Source organism: Sinocyclocheilus rhinocerous, unplaced genomic scaffold (genome assembly GCF_001515625.1).
Source record: "Sinocyclocheilus rhinocerous isolate Xijiao unplaced genomic scaffold, SAMN03320098_v1.1 scaffold689, whole genome shotgun sequence".
In the NCBI taxonomy this organism is placed as follows: domain Eukaryota; kingdom Metazoa; phylum Chordata; class Actinopteri; order Cypriniformes; family Cyprinidae; genus Sinocyclocheilus; species Sinocyclocheilus rhinocerous.
Window position 1 is genome coordinate 52,689 of NW_015652129.1, and position 11,647 is coordinate 64,335.

Below are 11,647 nucleotides of genomic sequence, written 5' to 3' on the forward strand. Positions count from 1 at the left end.
TTCTGTAGTAAATGTAGCTATTGCTCATTGTGAATGTTAATGCATTAACTAAGGTTAACTAATGAGGTCTTTTTGTAAAGTGATACCTATTGGTCTTTATAGTTCTTTTGCACTTTAATCTGTGTAAAACTTTTGACTTTATACATTTTTCTGTATTGCTTTATTGCATTTAAATGTTCAGTTATTCTGTTATAAGAAAAAAAGTTATTAAACCTGTTATACTGTATTATGACAGCACTTTTTTAAACTAAATTTCAATATCGTGATAATACCGCATACCGTGATAAAAGCATTAGCAATTAATCGCAACATGAAAATTTGATACCGGCATATCCCTAGTCCCAATCAACCACGGTGTTAAGTTCTCTTTCCCAGAAACCCTCAGTCGGAATGTTTGAATACTGTCGTACCACAAGTGATTTATAAATTATACTCACAACACCTCTAGAAGCCATACTAGAATCTATCCAATTTACCATAGGATGAGGAGATCTGAACCCAATATTTTGAACATTAATGTTTTTCATAAGGAAATGATATTTTTAACACACATTCTCTTGTTTTTGTGTTGCTGCTAGCCTTAGCATGTTAGCTAACCTCAATTTGCTGTATCACAAAATTGGACAGACCTATACAGTTTTATGGCACTGTTTAAAAAAACATGCTGTGCTTGATTAGATACTGTAGGAAGCATAAGCTGCACTCACCTGACTCCCTTCTTTCTGCCAGAAAACTGCTGGAAGAGGGTTTCCCTGGGTGCCACATTGAAAAGTGACAGTCCGTCCTTGGGCAGCGACTTGATCCTGAGGACGTACGTCAATCTGTGGGGGCACTGCGGCCAGAGAGAGCAGAATGTGGCTGGTTAGAGAATTTGAAATGCTTCATGATTTTTTGTATGTTTGTCTTTTTTAGCTACCTTTGCCATACAAATGGATGGAGGAAGGACAAGAAATAATGACAAAAAGTGTTGGCAAAATGCCACAAGTTGGACAAGCTGGACCCAATAAGCAATTTACAGAGGAAAAGATCTATCAACTCCAAGAGATTTAAGTAATAAACATATACTTTCATTTCTTAATAAGAAATGTTCTGAAATCAAATGATTGAAGACTTTGGCATCTCTGCAAATTAGAGCAGAGTTTGTGGCACTGCAGAGATACATTCTGAAAACTCCAGAGTATTTTTCTCAAGAGAAACATCTGAGAAGTACGAGACTCAAGCAAACGTCTCAGGGGGAGTCATTTATTTGCATACACTGTCTCTGTTGTTTCAGCACCTGATTCACTAAAGAAACTAATGCTAATCAGCTGAAAAGCCCAACACCCAAAAATCAGTTTCCAATCCAAAAAGATACAGCAGACTATTGAAATTTGGCGTACTTTACCGAGATGTCTGTTTGCTGTTTTGTGTGCAAACCTTTCAATTTGTTCTCCTCTAAATCTCCTAGCTTTCTAGCAGAAACAACTGAGATGTTGAAGAGACAGAATTTGCGATTCATCTCTGCTATGGGTGGCTCTGACAACAACTACTCGTACTTGAACTTGGTTTGATTGAATTTAACCCTTACCAAACACCATCTATGCTCGCCCACTCTATAAAAACATGAAGTGGATTTCTCAGTATTTTAAATCACTTATCAGTTAAGTGCTGTCCTCTGAGGCTCACCAGCTCGGTGATTTGCACATTAGCATGAGAGCTGTCAGATTTAAAACATACAGAGTCTCTACTCAGCCCAGATTAAAGCAAGTAATTAGTTGTGACTGCAAAGCAGATTCTGATGCTGGAGTCCGTGGCTCACGCTGGGATAGCGGCGGATGCACGATATCGTAAAACATCTGTTTTCAGGGGCGATGTTTGAGGTGGTTACTGCTCGGTTTATCGCTCTGAAAGCCAAACAGAACCAACAACGTTATCCAGGAGCCATTTCCCGCTCACTTTTTAGTACGGCGCTGGGCTCAAGGCTGTGTGTCTTTGTTTAGATAACCAGACCGCTACCCTGCTGTTCAGAAACTTCACAGTAGGTTTGTACATCAGACTCAAGTGAGAGAAGGCGTATGAGAGCGAGAAAGGCAGACAGGGAGAAAGCGCAAGATCTGACTCATCCATGTTGTTTCTCCATTTTCACATTTTTTTCTGATGGGGCTACAATCTCCCACACAAATAACAACTCATGACGAGAAGCCGACAAAGATCATATAAACCGAAGGAGAATAATAGTGTGGGGAGAAGTGGCTCGGGGCTGACGGAGCTACTGCTCACTTCTGCAGGTGACAACTCCCAAGCGACAGATTGACGTGTATGTATGCATGTCAGCTTTAGGGATTGAAATAATGAGTTAAAGAAACATTTCCGAGTAGAATGAAATTCTGGAGCCTTAAAGGGGCAGAAGATATTTTTACAAATATCTCGGCCTAAATTTTTGGCCTTAAAAATCAATGCCTTAAATATCTTTTTTTTAGCATTTATGGCTTGATGAAGCAACTTTAACATCCACAGAACCTTTTTATTCCACAAAACATTCTTTATTGTGGAAAAAAAGGTTGGGTAACACTTTACTTAAAGTCTTTATGTATAATGCATTAGAAAAGTCATTTTAATGCATTAATTATGCCTTGTAATGCAGCTTATAATGCATTGTACAATCTCATGAGTAATTGTAACCACAGTTATTACATAATGACACTTATCAATTCATTGTTACACTACGCATTTAAAAAATTTGTTATAATTATTTACAAGATATAATGTAATACAATGCACATTATGAATAATTCTAATGCATTATACCCTTTAATAACCCTTTATAATGCATTATACATCAAATCATTTTAAGTGTTACCAAAGGTTGTTTAGATTAATAAAATATTCTTTATTCACACTAAGATTCTTTTAAGAACTGTTTACTGAATGGTTCTTTATGGAACCCCAAAAAAGTTAATTGTGACTTTATCTCACAATTCAGACTTTTTTTTCTTTGCAATTCAAACAAGTCAGAATTGCAAGATATAAACTTTTAATTCAGAGAAATGAATTCAGACTTACAAGATATAAACTCAAGAATTCTGACTTTCTTTCACGTAATTCAGTTTACATCTTGCAATTCTAACTTTTTTCTTGCAATCGCAAATTTTTACCCCATACTGACTTTCTTCTCAGAATTGTGAGTTTATATCTCGCAATTTGTTGATATCTACCAATTCTGCATTTATATCTTCCAATTATGAATTGTGAGATAAATATGGACGACCGTTTCTGCCACAGAATTAAAAATTTTATAATTTTATCTCACAATTCTGACTTTTTTCACTCAATTGTGAGTTTACATCTTGCAATTCTGACTTTTGTTCTCAGAATTGTGTGATATAAACTTGCAATTGTGAGTTATAAAGTCCAATTTTGAGGGAAAAAAGACAACAGTTTATATCTCACAATATTGAGTTATAAAGTCTGTGGTATAAAGTCAGAATTGCAAGATATTAACTCACAATTTTGAGAAAAAAGTCACAGTTGCGAGATGTAAACTCACAATTCTGAGAAAAAAAAATTGAATTGCAAGATGTAAACTCAATTCTGAGAAAAAAGTCAGTTGCGAGATGTAAACTCTCAATTCTGAGAAAAAAAGTCAGAATTGTGAGTTCATATCTCACAATTCTGACTTTATGACACGCAATTGTGAGTTTATATCTTGCAATTCTGAGAAGAAAGTCAGAATTGCTAAATAAAAAGTCACAATTACCTTTTTTATTTTTATTCAGTGGTGGAAACGGGCTTCCATAAACAAAAACTCACAAAAACCTTTTTACATTTTTTATCCCGTGGCAGAAACAAGCTTCCATATCAGGGTGAATAAATGCTTTTCATTTTTGCATGAAATGTCCCTTTAAAAGCCACAGAATTAAACCACACCATTTCCCATTTTTAATACAGGGCACGTTTGAGATGATCCAGTGAACGAGGATGCATTTGACTCACGACTCATCCTGTGGGCATTTTTTTGGGCTTGGTAAAAGCTCTTGTGCACATGGCCGCTCATCGTGTGCGCTTGTCTGATGAGTGTCAAAACAGCAGATGTGTGTGGTCAGTGGTAATCTTCAGCGTGTTAAGTCACTGATGCCGTGGCTTTGCTCCCTGGTATGTTGGGAAAATGTTAGGCTAGAAGGCAGCAAACATCTGCTGAGAGGATCAGAGAAGACAGCATTCCCCTGACAGACACAGGCCCTGTCAATCTCACATGAGCACAGGTGTTCTCATAACATCACACAGGAAGTAAAAGTTAACAGACTGCATACATAACTATTTTACTCTAACTTCTGCTACTGTGTATTTACATATGGGACTGAAGAGCCGCAGTACATGCAGGGTCCAAATGTAAAACTCACCAAGTGCCAATGTAAGTAAATATTGCTGTGGAGAGTAAATGAAACTAGTTCCTCACCAGTGGCTGGAAAACTTTGCATAATACTGCTGCATAATACAGAAGTAAATCTGTAAGAATTACAGTCACATATGTGGAATATTTCTCGCATTAATCCACCAAAACGAAAATGTGAAGTGTGAAATCCTGATTTTTGTGACAGGTGCAGTTCCACCGAGAGACGGATACTGGCTCATGTCATATGTGATGCTGTGAGTGACATAAAAAACAACACATTAGGATTTTGTTCATCATATTTTAGTTTTGGTGGATTAATGTGAGAAATATTCCTCATGTGAGACTAAAATTCTTGCAGATGTATTACAGCATTATGCAAAAGTTTCATTTCATTTACTTTCCAAAATATTGCTCATACTGTTTGTCACCAATATAAAAAAAGCTAAACATATACTATATTAGGGCTGCACAATTAATCGAATTTCTAATCGCGATTACAATTATGCATGCCACAATTACGTAATCGTTCAAAGCGGCAACTAATCGTTCAAATTATATTATAATACCATTCATATTTTTACTTTTTTATAATTTAAAGAAGAAACCAATTCGATGTATATTTGACATTTGAGGCTTAATACTATAGAAAAGCACTAAAAGTTTTTCAGTTAGAGTGTTTTCAGCTTGTTTAATTTCATATAAAAATACGGCATGCAGTTGCATCAAACAATGGTATAAACATCATTCAATGTAAATTGTGATAATCGTAATTAATAGCAATTAAAATTTCAAGGGAATAATCGACGATTATGATTTTTGTCATAATCGTGCTATTGGCCGGTTGTCAGACTCTGTTCCATGTTTTGTGTGTGTCTTGCTCCCCATGTGCCTTCCTATGCCCTTATTTAGTTGATTTCTTCCCAGGTGTTTCCCATGTTTAATTTCCATTGATCCCAGGTGTGTCTCGTCAGCCCCTCCTCCTGTGTGTATAAAAAGTGTTCCCAGTCCCTAGTTCTCTGTCCGCTGTTGTACGTCTTCCGTTGAAGGTCTTCCTGTGTTCGTCTCCCTTGGTTCCTGTAAATAAGTCTTGGTAAAGTATTCTCCAGCGTCTCCTCGTCCCTCGTGTGTGTGACATCGTGACAGAACAGCGGACCGAACTGTAAGCGGCATCCCTTCCCCGTGTTTGATTTCCGGTTTTTGTAAGTTTTTGTTTTGCCTTTTTTCCCGTGCGCTCCTCCACGTCCCCAAATGGAGGAGCGTTTAATGTTCCTCACAGTGGCTCAGACGAGCCCAGACCCCATTGTCTTCGCGAGGGCGTTTGTGCCGCTCGCCCTCGCCAGCTCCCTCGAGGGGGAAACCCTCGCGACGCTGTTCCGGATCGGGATGACGTTCCATCATCCCACGGAGCTCCCAGACACCAACAACCTGGACTGGAAGGAGACAGTCATCCGGTGTCTGGAGAGTCTCCGATCTCGATCCGGAACCCCTCCGCCGGCCGTTCCCGAGGCAAGTCAGCCGGCAGTTAGTGTGGCAAGCCCCAAGGACGATAGTGTGGCAAGCCCTGTCCTGCTCCCCATGTGCCTTCCCATGCCCTTATTTGGTTTGTTTCCTGTTCCTCCCCTGATTAATTAAGTTGATTTCTTCCCAGGTGTTTCCCATGTTTAATTTCCATTGATCCCAGGTGTGTCTCGTCAGCCCCTCCTCCTGTGTGTATAAAAAGTGTTCCCAGTCCCTAGTTCTCTGTCCGCTGTTGTACGTCTTCCGTTGAAGGTCTTCCTGTGTTCGTCTCCCTTGGTTCCAATAAAGTCCTGTTAAAAGCATTCTCCAGCGTCTCCTCGTCCCTCGTGTGTGTGACATCGTGACACCGGTATGGAAAAACCTTAATTGGAAAAACCTTATTTTATTGGCTTTTTTAAATGATATATTATATTGATATAGACAGTAAGGGAGAGGACAGGAAATGTGGAGATGTGCGGAAACAGGATTAGTCAAAGTCACACGTCAGATTCAAACTAACGTCACTAACATGGGTGACACAAATTAATGTGGTAATGCATGTGCACTAATTAATAAGCCACATTCAAAAGGCTTCTATTTTTAACTCCAATTTTCTATTTTACACCATTTTTTCAAAATCTGAGAGAGGTTGATGACAGCAACTGTATTCAGTCTCAAAATCCTTGGAGCTCGTAGAGGGCGACGTGAGGTCATGGGTTCGATCTTTAGGTAATGCTAGCACTGATAAAATGTTTTGTAAGCAGTTGTTTTGTATAAACGTGTCAGCCAAATGCACGTATATAAATGTAAAATTTGCTTGTGATTCCTTAAAATGTAGTAGTCTCTGTCTTTTTTAAAAGTGTGAATGTTCATGTTTCAGTGTTATTAATATTAATCAGCTGCTTTAAACGTCGTATTTCACAAGCCCCATTAATCTAATGGCAGTATCAGAGTAATGACTTGAAATGTCTTTTTGAAGCATTCACACACTTTTCAATCATACCCACAATGCAAAGCAGCAGACATAAAACAGTCTGCCTGTGCCAGCTTGTGAAATGCAGCAGCATGCAGTGAACAGGAAGGAAAGGTTGGTAAGGATGAAATGATGAAGGGCAACAAAACATCAAGGCAAATGAGACAGAAAATTCACAAATGAAACATCAAGAAAATGGCCCTGAGTCAGAAAATGGAGAGAGGGGGAGAGAGAGAGAGAGAGAGAGAGAGTGAGGCAGAAAAAGGAGGCAGTAGGAAGGAGATGGAGGCAGAGATGCTTGGTCTCATCTTAATTCATACTGGCAAAATATCTGGAGGATGAATTGAATCAGGGCTGCTTTCCCCGGCTTGTGCCAGTTCGATTCCCATCCAGTTCTCTCTCTCTTGCTCATTTCTACACACACGCAAACACACACTTTGCCACATTCTATTAACACTGCCTCTGCACTCCGGCAGTTTGCTAAAGCACACCGTCTCTATAACAGCTGTCAAATACAGTAATCCACCCGCTTTAACGTAAGCTCCACATAGTTGCTCTGTTCCGAAGCTGCCTAAGTAGAAAAACCTACAATAATTTACTCACCCTCATGTTGCTCCAAACCTGTATGAGCTTCTGTTTTCAGTTGAACACAAAAGGAGATATTTTGAAGAACTGTTTTCGTCCATACAATGAAACCAACATTGTCCAAAACAACATTTGGTCACCACTGACGATTTGCATTTATTTTTATGTTCCATATAAAAAAAGAAAGTCAAACAGATTTGGAACAACATGAGGATGAGTAAATGCTGACAGAATTTTCACATAAGCTCAGAGAAAAACTAAATGTTTTGATGGTGAATGGTTAAGATGGTGAATGAGGTATGTAAAATATTTCTTAAAGTATATGTATTTCATTCAAAACGGAAAAGTATCAAGAAAAATAGTTCAGTCTAATAAAAAAGTACCCATTGTTTGTGTATTTTGTGCTTATTTCAGTATTATGTTGTTAGCTTAGCAACATGCTAATATAAACTTCAATGAAAGCTTCCAGTTGCTGCCTAAATCAGTCACTTCCATGGCAGTCAGGATGCTGCCTTAAAACAAAATTATTTTGGTTTTATGTGTACGCTAGGGTATATGTACAGTGAGCATTGCATAAATGTTATAATCAGCATAGTAGTGATGTTATGTTCGACAACAAAGCTGAAAAGCTTGTGTCAAAAAACCAACACAAAGCATTGTATCGGAGCTTGATTCGTTGACACGTGAATTATGACGTCTGAAGCTTTGTTCGCCTGAAAATCACTTGACTGCTTCAGTATCTAATTCAAAAAGAACGAATCCCAGGGTGATTTTCTATTATCATGATTTTTATCAAATGCCCACACTAAGTTTGCCTATAGAATATAGTTATATAGCATATAGGCGTAGTTAAAAAGACAGATTTCATATTTAATTTATGAATTTGTTTCATTTAATTCATGCCAGTGTATTGCACTTCAGTAAGTAAAATAATCACTTCAACAATGTCTATTATATTTTGAAATAAAATAAAATGAAACAACAAAATAAAAAGCTGCAGAACCAGTTGCAGAAAAACAAAAAGTGAAACCAGTCGCAGTTTGGTGTGTGCTTTTCATTGCTATGACCACTAGATGGTCACACTGTGCACTGTATCGTAAAGCTTTGCGTAATGAACCCTTTTGCGATACAATTGCGAGAAAAGCTTCAATGCATCACAAAGCTTTGTTTAGCCATCACTAAAGCACAGTACAGTATGTGCACACTGTACACGCACAGTCCGATTTTTCTAATCTTGTATGATCTGTGTGTGCACCTAATTTAGTTTTTTGCACTACTTAGTTTGTCCACAAGGTGACAACACTGGCCCGGGCCGTTGTTTAACAGGTGAAAAAGAAATGGAGACAGAACAATAAGCAACTACCAGAGACCGCAACAACAACATATACATGCATTGATGAGTGCTGGCATGAGTTAGTTAAAAGATACACCCAAATTAAATGAGACAGCTTGTTCACTGACATTTTTATTGCTAGTAACTTCTGGAAAGAAATAGTGCAGGCATTGGACAAGGATGAATCTTTCTAGTGCATGTGTCAAGCACTAGGGCTGTCAAAAAAAATTTGAATTTCGAATATTCGTCTAATTAAAAAAAAAAAATCCACATTCGAATGCAAAAATGTTGCATTCGAATTTTAGGTGTGCGTTAAGGAGGCTGCAGTATCAGTGGTGCACGAGATGCGATGACGATGTAAGTGTCATTGCATTTTAATGTTTTTGTTAGCCTATCCAGTTGAAGCCACTAGATGCGGCGCTGCTGCTAAAGCCCAAACCTGTCCTGGAGGCCCCCCTGCCCTGCACATTTTGTATGTCTCCCTAATCAGACACACCCAATTTAGTTCTTGCAGTCTCTACTAACGAGCTGATGAGTGGAATCAGGTGTGTTAGATAAGGCAGACATACAAAATGTGCAGGGACAGGTTTGGGAACCACTGTTCAAGAGGGACATCTATCACCATTGCACTCGCATCTCGCACAAGAGAGCCGCATGTTTAGAAAGCCATGTAAAATTAATGTAAGTTCAATTTTTTAAAAACATATCTTGAGACTTTATGGTGGGTTTTTTCCCCATCCCACTGCATCTCATGTTTTTAAATGCAAATTGGCTTTCCGCCCTTTGTATTAAACTATGCATACATACATGATGCTGTTTTGTTTATAGTGGTTTAAGCAACTTAATTAATTATAATTGGTTTATAAACATTATTTTAAACATTATGCACTTTTTTCACAGATAGTCATGTTTTCTTATGCTTTGAATAAACGTGCATTAGTAATATTTTGCTCGATGCGCCCTCTTGTGGCCTCAGAAGAGAAGCCAAAAGCTTTTCTTCACCCTAACTAAAAGTATGTATTTTAAATTCGAATATAATTCGAATTTTGATAATATTTAAGTACAAAATTCGAATTTAGTTTTTCAGCCATTTTGACAGCCCTATCAAGCACCTGTGTTCACGCACAATGGCAAATATTTCGAAAGGCTATGTGTTTGGCTGAATGCATATCCAAAGTGTTTGCATCAGAACTGAGTATTATATTTGGGCTTTAGAAGTCAGCTGGCTATCTAGGCAATGAGGCAATGCGCTAGAACAGAGTTAACATTTAAGCAGCAACAGAGGAGCTGATAAATCCTTCCTTGTGACTTCACACAGATCAGACTGATTGTGCCTGACAGGTTCAAATGGCTGTGGTGAGGTCTGTTTAATGGAGATGAGTGGCAACATATACATGAAGCTAAGAATATCAGCTTGCTTCTTTGTGATTCATATTTGATGTGCGCTGTGATGTGTGTCGTGTAAAAGCACACATGCCTGCGCGTCTTACCGTGGACCTGCAGTACGGCGGAGGCTTCGGTTTTGCCCACGCTGTTTTCTGTGACACACGTATAAGTGCCCTCGTCCTCTGCTCTGACCCTTACCAGATGCAGGCTGTTGTCACCACGAATCTCAAATCTACTCGGCCGAGAAGGTGAAAAGAGACAGTGGTTGTCCGTGAGGAGAGCAGATTGAACAGTCATCGCACATTCCTCCTACAGCCTGTCTACATCCTTCCACTCTCTGAGAGGACATTTCTGTGAGACTCCATCAAATATGCCACTGTACTGCACTGTACTGTGCCCCAAACTCTAGGAAACACTAATTATATTTTATTCTTGGGGCTTTTGCCACTTTTTTATTTGACAGTAGAAAGGAGACAGATGGGATCAAGATTCAAGTCAGTTCACTTGGCGGTCATCTTTCTAGTCAAACAGCTACAGCAATCTATTTGAATGGGAAAAGACTGAAATCTCTAAAATTGTTGGCTAAGAAAGCTTTCATTTAAACAACATATGCCATACTGTCAATAAAACCTAACAACAATGTTAACAAGTTTTGCTTCGTTAGCTCAAAACACAATACAATGTGATTTCCATTTCCATTGCAATATTGAGCATTGCAGTTTCGAACCCACATTTTTCTAAAAGTGGTCAGTCTCCTTCTCTTCATACTGTCTCTGACATAATTTAAGCCAGATTTGAACCTGAATCTCCCACATAAGCACTAACATGTGGTAAGCACTACACCATACTGCTCAGACTGAATGCAAATGATAGTAATACATTTCCTAGCTAAACATTTAATTTTGGAACAAAAATGAAGATATCTTTAATATTCTCTAATCATTTTTGTCCATCCACTGAAAGTTCATGGAACCTAAACTTTCATGCATCACAAAGTACAAAATGACACTGTAAAAACAATCCATATGAATCATTTATTCTTCAGATGAGACACGATCGCATTATATTAGGGCTGCACAATATGTAAAAACTATCAAACTATTGCAAATGAGCAAACTGTGAAATGCATACTGCAAAGGATATAAGTTAACTGAATGATTTTAATACTTAAAAAGTTAAGAAAAATCTAAGTTTTAGGTTAACTTGGCAATGAATAAAAAAGTCTGAAAAGATGAGTAACTCGCAGCTGCTGCCAACATTTTAGTGCCAAAAAATGTGAAACATATTTTGTTATATCATTTTTAGTTTTTAAATATGTTTAAATATAATTTAAATGACATTTAAAGGCGTCCTATTATGCTCTTTTACAAAGTCTTGATTTTGCTTTGGGGGTGTACTAGAACAGGCTCTCATACTAGGTTGTTCGAAAAACACATTATTTTTCACATATTTTACATTATTACATCACCTCTCTCCCCAGTCTGGCATGAACGGCTCGAAT

At 38.1% G+C, this 11,647-nt stretch overlaps 1 pseudogene; it reads right to left on the reverse strand.

Annotated features, from left to right (window-relative positions):
• Positions 1-11,647, reverse strand: part of LOC107713436 (roundabout homolog 2-like) — a 70,002-nt pseudogene that overhangs the window by 29,295 nt on the left and 29,060 nt on the right.